The 10,443-nt window shown below is 44.4% G+C and overlaps 1 long non-coding RNA gene across 1 annotated transcript; it reads left to right on the plus strand.

Annotated features, from left to right (window-relative positions):
• The first annotated feature begins 4,930 nt into the window (after positions 1 to 4,930).
• Positions 4,931 to 10,387, plus strand: LOC121659323. The gene is made up of 3 exons (XR_006014281.1): positions 4,931 to 7,025; positions 7,546 to 7,626; positions 9,842 to 10,387. It is a non-coding gene; the product is annotated as an uncharacterized LOC121659323 (long non-coding RNA).
• The last annotated feature ends 56 nt before the right edge of the window (positions 10,388 to 10,443 follow it).

Below are 10,443 nucleotides of genomic sequence, written 5' to 3' on the forward strand. Positions count from 1 at the left end.
ATGGCGCTCTTGGGGTGTGTAGCGGTGGGAGTGGGGGCAGGGTCGGGCGGGGAGGGGCAGGGCTGGGCCGGGCCGGGCGGGGCAAGGCACGGCCGGGCGGGGAGGGGCACGGCCGGGCGGGGAGGGGCAGGGCTGGGCCGGGCCGGGCTTCGCCAGCTGGGCCAGTGTCGGCACCAAGGCAAAGGCGGAACAGAGGCTGGCAGATGCTCTTCCGCTTGGGGCAATCGGCTCCTGAAGAACTGGTCCCAGGCTGGGCCTTTCCCCCGGCCGTAGGGGGACGGGCAGAGCTTTTCGCTTGCCTGTGTTCCGCGGCACGAGGGGCCGGGCCGGGAGGCTCCCGTGGCTGGGGCGGGAGCAGCTCCCACGGCCGCGGGACGGTGCGCGGGGGTGGAGCCGCGCTCCTTCGTGGCATCCACTGGGCTCCCCAGCGGCCGGCGGTAATCCCGGCCGCACGGCCCGCGTCTGCCTAAAAGGAGCGATTAGCAGCAGCCAGGCAACAGCTTGGAAACTGCCTTGTCCGGTTGATTGCCACCTACTACTCATATGAAACCTGGGACAGGCTCCCAGAAGTACCTTGGACTTAAAGCTAGGCCTTCCCCAGATGGGAACAGACACGTGTATTGGTAACCTCTCTCCAGGATGAGGAAGATGCCATAGTCTGGCTGCATGTGAAAAGCCCACTGCAGCTGAACCTTGTCGTCAGAGGAGCTGTGGGCTGTGACCCCTCTCGCTGCTTTGGGGTGTAGCTTTTTCAGGTGCTGAGCGCACACAGAGACCTGTGGGGTCAGTGCCCAGCCAGCTCTAAAATACTCAAAAGCTCAGTGACACTAAATAGCACAAAAATAAAAGAACTTTCAACAGGAAGGCCCTGAACCCTACTCACTGGAAATCTTGATGTGAAGATCATGCTGTATGAGTATTATGTTCTTAGTTGGATTGTAGGATGTTCTCAGCTCAGTATGATTTGTAACTGTTTATTCACTGGTTTGTTTTTTCTCGGGCATCCATTGTGCCTAAAGGTTGCATAAGCAGGTTATGCGCAACTTTATGACAACATAGTGATAATCTAGTGACCAGAAGATTTGCATAGTGCATAGAAGATTTCTGGGGCTAATGTGCTACTGGACTGTATCTTGGCATGCAGACGTGTGTTGTGTCACTGCTAGTCTGGCAGCCCTCAGTGACCAGGGGACATAGCAGCCTCCATCAGACCTTGAAACAGGCTGATTCTTGATCTTGTTGAGCCATTTTGACTCTCTGCTTTATTTCTCAGGGATTTATACTGCTTCACATTGCCACTTGTCACCTGAATCCTCTTGTTAGAAGTTAATCTTGTCTGAACGTCTTTAGTCCTGCCTTTGCTTTTACTTCTCTCATGTGGTACAGCTTTAGCTTAGGTATCCCCCACAGTTCCTCACAGTGTCCTCAATAAAGACGCACCAAAGCCATGCAACCTTGCCTTGCAAACCTAGGCCATGGCTGGCAGGCACCCAAATCCCTGGGCTGTGAGGTTATGGGTGGCAGAAACATGCCTGACCTGTGAGTGTGTGAGCTTGAAAGGGGAGCTCAGGAGGACCAGCCCATTGCAGGAATAATATTCACACTCACTTGCAATCAAAGAAAAGGCTAACAGTGAAACAAATGGCTGATGTGATACAGGAGGTTAAACCAGGGAACTGGAATGCTTCCTCTGACCCTAGATTTCTACATTCTTCTCGCAGACCTTATAATCCATATATAAAAATCCATATGCATAAATCCATATGTTCTTCTATGTTAATTACATGTGCGTGAAAGGGCTTGTCTTCATGATGTGTCTATAATCTGCTAAAAAAGGATTTGTCTCATTAGTATGCATTTCATATTAAAATGCTGATTTATTTCTGTAGACAGATTGCCACACAAGGCAAACTGCACTGGCATGAGAATACAAACATAGCTGCTAAAGGTTATTCTGCTTAATTTTATTTTTGATGCTTTACGATGTAGACTGCAGTGCATGTCCCTGGTTAAAGCAAACAGCACTAAGAGATGAGGTGGAGAGTCCTGCCTCCTTTCACGCATTGCTCTGAGGTGCTACAGCTTTGTGGGGCCCCTAAACAGCTCATCCAGCACTTAGGCAGTGGAGCACTGGGGGGGGGACGACCCATGGCTGGGCATAAGTGACCACAACGGCTTTTCCCTTTGTCTGGCTAAAATACACCCATTCCTCCTGCTGCCATTCTCTGCACGGTGCGTGGGCATGATTTGATTACTGTCAGACATTTCTGCAGTTTCTTCTGCAGCTCCTTTTTATCATTTCATGATTTGACTATTAGCTAAATAGTAAGTGTTCCCGCATGGCCTGTTTAGGATGTGTGAAGCAATTTATATGAAATAAAGCTGTTAAATACTTGTGTTCTTTTTTATTTCAGTTTTCATACATTTCTTTAAGACTCTTGAGTCAACGTTTCTCTGAACCAAAGTGGAAATGCTAAAATAGCCTAAGATTTTTTTAGAAAATAAGTAACAAAGTATTTTATTTAGGAAATGAACCTGTTTTTGTAAAAGAAAAGGATCAAAAGTACACCAGGATGCTAAGTGTTTGTGTAAATGGTTTTTATAGATATATATTCACACAAATACTGAATTAATGCAAGGAGCAATAGAACTCTTGCCATTTCAGTCAGGCATTACCCATTTGGTATTGGTGGGCATTCTGTACCCTGACCTTACCATGGCTTTTTTTTTTTTAGAAAGTCTGCCAATAGCCACAATTTGAGATGGCCAAGTGGCCAAGAGGGCCAAGACTTTCAGGGTAACTCTGTGTGAGGTACGAGGAGGAAGGAAATTTTCTGACTTGTGCCCCGTCATTCTCTTGGTCTTCTGTTAGCACTGTTCTCTTTTGAAAACTAAACCAGAAGTAGCCACTAGATGGCTGTATTTAGTAACAAAAGGCCACACATGCCGCCTTCTTCTGCTATAACCCGTATAAAAGATGCAGTATCATTTTTATAAAATCAATTAATCTTTTCATAGCAAAATTAAGGTGGACAGGCCAAAGAGGCAGGACAAACCACCCTGAAAAGTTCTTCAGAAAACCAGCTGGAGCAGGACAGCTTGGACAGCATGGGGCTTGAGCATGGAGGTCCTGAGCTGTCCCCTAGTGCTAGACCCAGCCTAATTCTAGAGGAGGCCAAGGATGACATTTCCTGCCAGGACTATGGGGAGACACCCCTGACTCAGTTTGAGATGCTGCTAGAAATCCCAGATATGGAGCACTGGTCAGTCAGTGGCTGTGCCAGCCATACTTCTGGGTGGCAGAGGCAGGGTAAGGCAAAAGTAGGACATCTCTGCCCCTTCCCACAAAGAAGTCCTTGGACGCCAAAAGAAGGCTGTGGTGGGTTAATCTTGGCTAACAGCCAAATACCCACCCAGCTGCTCACTCCCTCCTCCCTCCCCTCCTTCTCCTGTAGGACATAGGGAGAAAAAAGGGTGGGAAAGATCATGGGCCAGGATAAAGACAGGGACAGTGCTTGCCAATTGCTGTTATGGGCAAAACAGACTACTTAAGGGAAAATCAGTGTAATTAACTGCCAACTAAAATGGTGAAAACAAAAAGAACATTAAAACAACACACTTCCTCTCCCCTTCTCCAGGCTCAATTTAACTCCCTCAATCCAGACTCTTCTACCCACTCCAATTGGTTCAGACTGGCAGGGGTGGATATGATCAGTACAGAGTGGTTTCTCTCTGCTAATCCTTCCTCCTCACACTTCCTCTGTTCCACTGATTTGCCCATGAACTGCAGTTGCTGTCAGGAAAAATCTCCTCTGATGTGGGCTCTCTACAAGCTGCAGTCCTTCGGGAATATTCATGTGCATCCTTCATGGGCTGCTGTCCAGCTGCATGGGCTCCCATATGGAGCACCTCTTCCCCCTTTTTCTGACCCTCATCTTCCCTCTGCTGCTTCTCCCTTATTTTTGCCTCCTCCTCTAGAAATCATGGAAAAGAAATACCTAGTGTGTCTACTTGGTCTTGAACCTCCCGTCAATGATCAGCTGTGAAGGACCTGCCCTTGGGTGCACTCGAAAGGGCTCATGGCATTCCTACTGCCATGGGAGCAGCCTGGGCACACCTGGATTTTCTTCAGTGTCTCTGAGAGGGCGTGCAGAAATGGTACTCTGCCCTATTTGAAAATGTTGATCCATTCCATAAGGGAAATATAACACTCAGAGTAAGAAACATTGCATATTAAACATTGGCTTGTTTCTATTACGATTTAGAAATCAAATTCTTAGGTTAAAAATCTTTAAGAAAGCAAATTAAAAATCACTAAGAGGGACTGAAGAATTTCTTTCACAAAAGATTTTGAAATTTTTGAAACCCTAATACTGAACTTGTCACCAAAGAATTCTAGTTAAGTGATAAAAATTCGGCAGAAGAAATCTACGCCTGCAATTACTCTAGCTCGGATTCACACAGAAATTTCACTTTAACAAAAATCTGCAGTTTCAGTGTTACTTGTTTTTAATGAGAATTTTAAGCAGACCATCTGATTATGTCATGAGTTTCTCATTTCTTGTGAAATAGTATTTTGGCAGAACTGACATGATACTATGAATATTGCTTTGATAGCATTGCTTCTTTTTAATTATGAAGTGTTGTGTGAGGTTTTTTTCAACCACTTTGGATGTGGTTAACTTTTCTAATGCATTTTCTTCCTGACTACCTGGTTTTTAGAACTGTTATGATACTCAGGCTGATTTCACAAGCAGAATGTGGAAACCTGGCCTCACAGAAAGACAAGAGGAAAATCTGTCACTGACTTCAGTATGGCAAGTTTTTTCCATCTATGATTCCTTGACCTATCTCATTCTTGGTCAGGCAACTAAATTATTTAAGGTTTTTTTTTTTCCCTTGTAAAACACCTGTTTTATTTCTACATAGATTAGAGAAAGAAGAGTAATTTTTTTTTTAACAGGAAATCTTTAACAGTTTCTTGTACATTTAAAATGTGAGAACTGTGGATTCATCTTAAGAAAGGAGCCAAAGTTCAAACCAGTTCTGTCTGAGCCAAAGCAATGCTGCATCCCAGTTTCCCAAGCACTATGATGAGTGCCCAGTGATAGGAAATTTTTGCTTCTGTATCTGTGTCTGCTAAAATATTTTAAATAGATCCTTATTTCTTCATATAAAACAGTGGAATGTAAGCAGTCAGTACAGCACTGGCTTAATCACTGGGGTTTTCTGTAAGGATACTGTGGCACCACAAACCTTCTCTGCCCAGCAAGGCTGAGTGCCTGGGTGGGAACTCTGATGTGCACTGCCAGGGTTAAGAAGAAACAGTGGTGGAGAATGGCAGGCAGGCCAGGCAATAGCTACCGAAATAACTGACCCACAGAGAGGCACTGGTGTATCTTGTCAACCATGACAATTGTCTTCAAAATCTTGTCACAAATTCCCAGATGAAGACAACAGTGTTTTTTCTACACCTTTTCTCTGCTCCAGCAGTGAGATTGGAATTTACATTACTACCTACAATATTAAAAATAAAACTACTGAGGTCAGCTGAAAGTGTCAACAATGAGATTTATCTGAGGCTGAAGTAGTTTAATCGAAGTTTTACCTTCATCTTAGTCTTTCGGTGAAAGGAAGGCTCTTTCTCCAGGGTATATCATGTAAACTGGCAACTACAAATTTATTTACAAAACTTAATTAAAATTGTGCAAAACCCTTTCAAACATTTTTTAATAATGTCATGCCAATTTAAATCAGTATAAATTTCAAAGTATGCAAATAAAATGTAACACAAGCATACTCTAGAGACTTTTCTTATGCTAAGTGGTGATTTATTTATTAACTTTTTGTCCATTTCTGTCAATTGCCGGTAAGTGTCCCAAGTTCTGTCTGTTGTTTCTAATAACAGGAGCAAGACTCATGCAAATTTGGAGAAAACATATAGTTGCAGCCTTCTAAAATGGGGAAATGATGGATTTCTTAACAGACTGTCAAGCTAATCTTGCACCTCTGTTTAGTCAGTCCTTGATGAAACTGCCCATTGTGACGCCAAATAGAAAGTGAGTTGTGATTATGAGCCTCCTTGTAGAGCTTGTCAGCTGTGAGCCTGGTTCTGGCCATTTCCTTCTCTTACAGAAACATTGTCACATCATTCAAGAGATGAGGGTGATGTCTGTTTGCTGCACCAGCACTAGAAGATAGGCTGGGGTGTGCACATATAATATACATTTATATAGAGTATCTCAAACACCTGATCTAGTGTATGAAAATGTTATGCAGAGCAGTGTTACTAGGCATGCTATTTAAAAAACACCAACACCTGAAGCATTGACAGGTTAAATGACTTGTCTAGGTTATAAAGGAAAATTGTGGGAGACTTAAGAACTGCCACACATTCTCCCAAACCCACAAAATCATCTTATTCACAGACAGGCCTCTAAAAGGATTCATCTAAATGCTATGTTTGTTGGAAACTGAACTCCAGTGCTTAATTCCTCTCTCCATAAAATGAATACTTTGTTCACCTTTTCCTTCTTTCTCTCTATGGCTGAAGGTACTACATGTTAAATGTGCTGCAGCAGCTGTACCGTGCTTCTTGTGGGTACATACTGCTTGTTCGGCATTCCTCTAGCAGCTGTCATCAATACCCACCAGCAAATGTTTATATGAAGTTATTATTATTTCGTTAAAAATATGATACATAACCTCAAGGACGAACACTGACAAAAAAGCAAGCTGTCAGATACGTATTCAAAAGGCTCAGGACTGCTCATCTGGAACTAAGGGTGCTATGAGGTCAAGTACTTCCCCTTATTCAACCACACACAATACCCCTGGCTGCTCTGTAATTGTAGTTTTAAGCATTTGCTATCTTTGGTATCAGATTGTTCCACCAACAATCAAGGTTTGAAGTGAAGAGGAAGCTTTGTTGGAAAGCTTGTGGTGTTAACCCAGGCACTGGCTTACTTCTTGCAACCAGAATTTAAGGATGGCAGTGGAAGACTTCAAGCTGCAAGTAAAAACAGGTCAGTTCTGTATGGTGAAGGTGACACCTTCCTCAGGAAAAGGATGTCAAGTTGTAAAACTGCAGGTAGAGAGGCAGAGTGTAGCTGTGGGGTTTTCTAGGGCCTTCTTTGTGGAAGAACTGAAGTGTGTTGACAAGCAACATCTTGCCTGGCTTGTGGTGCCCCTTGGGACGGTAACAGTATTAGTGGCTCTTTGGGTCACTTCCAGTCTCAATACTGAAATTTGCATGAAATTTAAGAAGAGACTCCTCTCTGGTCTTCTCCTTTCACTGTTTTAATCAATGAATGAGGATGCTTAGGTAAATGTGCCTTCCTCTGCTGTGCTGGTAACCCAGACCTCAGAGTGATGGGTTTGAACCTGAGGACTTCCAAGTGACTCTGCTCACTGGGAAAGCTGTCACTGACTGTCTGCCTCCTTCAAGTCGACCACAGTGCAGTCCACAAATTAAGTGCTAAGGAAAGTATGGGTTGTTTTCCTGATTCATATAAAGTGTGTCGTCACTCTTTTTTTTTCTTTTAGAAAGAAACATGGGTAAAACTTCTCATGAAGCTCTGAAGACCAAGCTGTAGCCTGCAACGCTGTATCTTGCTCATTGCTGTGGTATGTGAATATTTTATTGAACTCTATAATGCATGATGGCTACTGAAGCCTGTGGTATTTTCCTCTGCTTTCAACAGACACTGGAAAGACATGGAGAACATTATTGAAGAGGGAGGAAACATTTACAAATAGTAGCAATGTTACTTCTCAAGCCAAATTAAAAAAAAAAAAAAAAGGAAAAAACATAGTTAAATGTCAGGAAGTGGTTCTTAAGGGAATAGTTCTCCCAAGGTCTTGTGCCATTTTTAGCCTTGACCATGTAAGCAGAGCACAGCAGCTCTCGAAGGACACGTGTGGGCTGCTGGCTCCACGGGGCATGTGCAAGCACGCTGCACAGTCTGAGTGAAGAGGGAGAGAGGGCACCTGCCTGCCTCTGGGGAGGGGATGCCTCAGAAAAGGTAGGTATAGAAAACGTCTCCAGAGGATTACAGACGACTAGATTGTTTCTATTGGAAGTCTAGAGAATTAGTTCTTTCATTGCCCATTAGGTAGCATTGTCCCTGCTTTTGTTATGATTAGAAATAAAACCTCATCTGCTGCAGTGCTTGTTGCTCTGGCTAGCAAGGGGCAAGGTGAAGTTGTACACTCACATCACGTTCTCTGAAACACAGACAGTGCAGCGGGACAGTGTGAGAACCAGCCCTGCCTTACCCAGCTGAGATGGAGCCCCTCCTGTCTGTCCCATGTGGGATGAGGGAATGGATGCAGCTCATCTGGCGCCAGCCGTTCCTGGGGCCTTCCTAGGCTCTTCCCAGAAGATGAGCATGCCTTTGGCCCTTTCCACTGAAAAGAACTGCGGGGGAAAGTGCAAATGGCTCAGCACAAAGCAAAAGATTGGGTGTACTCCCAAGTGCATGGTGAAAAAAAGATAGTCCTGGGTAGGCTGCTAATCACTTGGTGGAAACATTTCCTAATTATGCAACAGGCAGCCTTAAATAACCTCCTAGAACAAAAGCAAACACTTCTCTTTTGATGCCACACCTTCTTAAGGAGGGAGAGAAGCACTGAGACGAAGCAGAGAGAGGCAGCCACTGTGAAGTGCTGAGGGCTTCCCAGGGCGGCTGTGGAGCACGGGGTGGGCCAGCAAGGATTGTATGCTGGAAAGCCGTGTGTTTGGAACAGAGCTGGCTGGTGGCTGGTCACGGAGCAAAGTGCTTGTTTGCAGACGGGAAGATGAAATGCAGCGAGCAGGCAGGAAGAAGCTGTGGCAAGAAAAGGGGAGGCAAAAAAAAAAAAGGCTAAAAGAGGAGCTGGGAAGGAGAATCTGCCCACTAGGAAACTTACTTTAGCTGCCAGTGTGACAACTCTCACTGCACGACAACAGCTGTGCCGAACACTGGCACTGCCCTGAGGCCTGGGCTGGCTCAGCGTTCTGAGCACACCCAGCCTCTGCCATTGGAAGCACCAACACGGAGACATGCCAGAGCAGATGGGAGACCATGCACACAGGAAAGCTTTGGAGGTCCACCAGCCCCTGGAAGGCAGTGCAGCAGTGGGAACTGAAGGCATTGTTTGAGGACATCAGATGAGTGTGCAGGATGTGCCGCTGCAGTCAAAAGCCTGCTTCCCGTCTGACATCTTCTGGCCACAATCATGTTTGAAATGTACGAAAGTCCCTGTGACATTTTGAAAAAATATGACAATATTTTCATGTTGCTTGGAGAGATGTAGCTGGAGATAAGAGTATGTCTAAAACAACTCATCATGAACTGAAGTAAAGAATAACTGAGACTTCTGAGTGTTTCCACCTAAGGTACATAGAAGTTTGAAAAGTACCTAGATAAAGTGTCTAAGGAACTAGAACTACTTTGACATGGGAAAGGAAGAGGTTGCATGAACCATTATATACTTCCAACTTAAATTTTCAGTAGAGAGGTTTTAAGGAGGAGAGATACCATCTAAATTTTGCAGAATTTGTTTTTAGAGCATCCACCTGTGGACTTTGGACAAAAAAAAGCAAAGTGACAGAAATCAGAATAAACCACTTAGTCTAGCTGCATGATCTACTAAACCCTGTCTTGTGATGAGAAACCACATGAAATCTGTACAGATAAGCCATCACCAGTGGCTAGTTTCCCCTGTGTCTTACTGAGAAGAGGGGGGGAAGAATATGCGTAATTAATACCCAGGGGGAAAGTAGGGAACATCTGGTGAAGTAATCCTTCATTACATTCAAGGGGGTATTGATCAAATTAAATAAAATATGCTTTTGTAGCAATATTCCCCTGGAGAGAGTCCAAACAGAAGCAGCAGGGGAGCTGTGATGTGGCCTGGTGGAACAGCATCCCGCCCACCGCTTCACGCCTGGAGGCACAGAGGAGGTAGGACAGGGGGAGATCTTCTGCTGAGATGGGCCCATGCACTGCAATGCTGATGGGCATGAAGGCAGACTCATAGAGTCTGGGTGAGTATTTAAGGGCAATTTTTTTGATTAAGTTCGTCACATGGTCTTTGATTAAGCTAGAAGTAGGAGGACTAAAGTGAATATTTGAAGGCTGGAAAAAAATCACCTGCAAGAAAAGTTTCTGGGTGTGGTGTGACTTATCTTTTCCTGTTTCTCACTGTTATTCAGTGAGAAGATGGTTTTGTAATTGCAGTTATTATCTTTAGGTGATAAACTTAGTTCTGGTGACAAGATAAATAATGTTGTAAGCAAGACCTCATTTTCCTGTTACTAGTTTCTTTGGTTAAGTAACTTATGCTAGTTATCGAGGAAAGCAAGACCTCATTTTCCTGTTACTGGTTTCTTTGGTTAAATAACTTACGTTAGTGTCATAGGTTAGCAAGCATAGTCCCGGAAGGGACGTCCTTGCTAAG

Source organism: Corvus kubaryi, unplaced genomic scaffold (genome assembly GCF_017639235.1).
Source record: "Corvus kubaryi isolate FWS band 111438036 unplaced genomic scaffold, C.kubaryi_AGA036_p1.0 split3-73, whole genome shotgun sequence".
Lineage (NCBI taxonomy): Eukaryota > Metazoa > Chordata > Aves > Passeriformes > Corvidae > Corvus > Corvus kubaryi.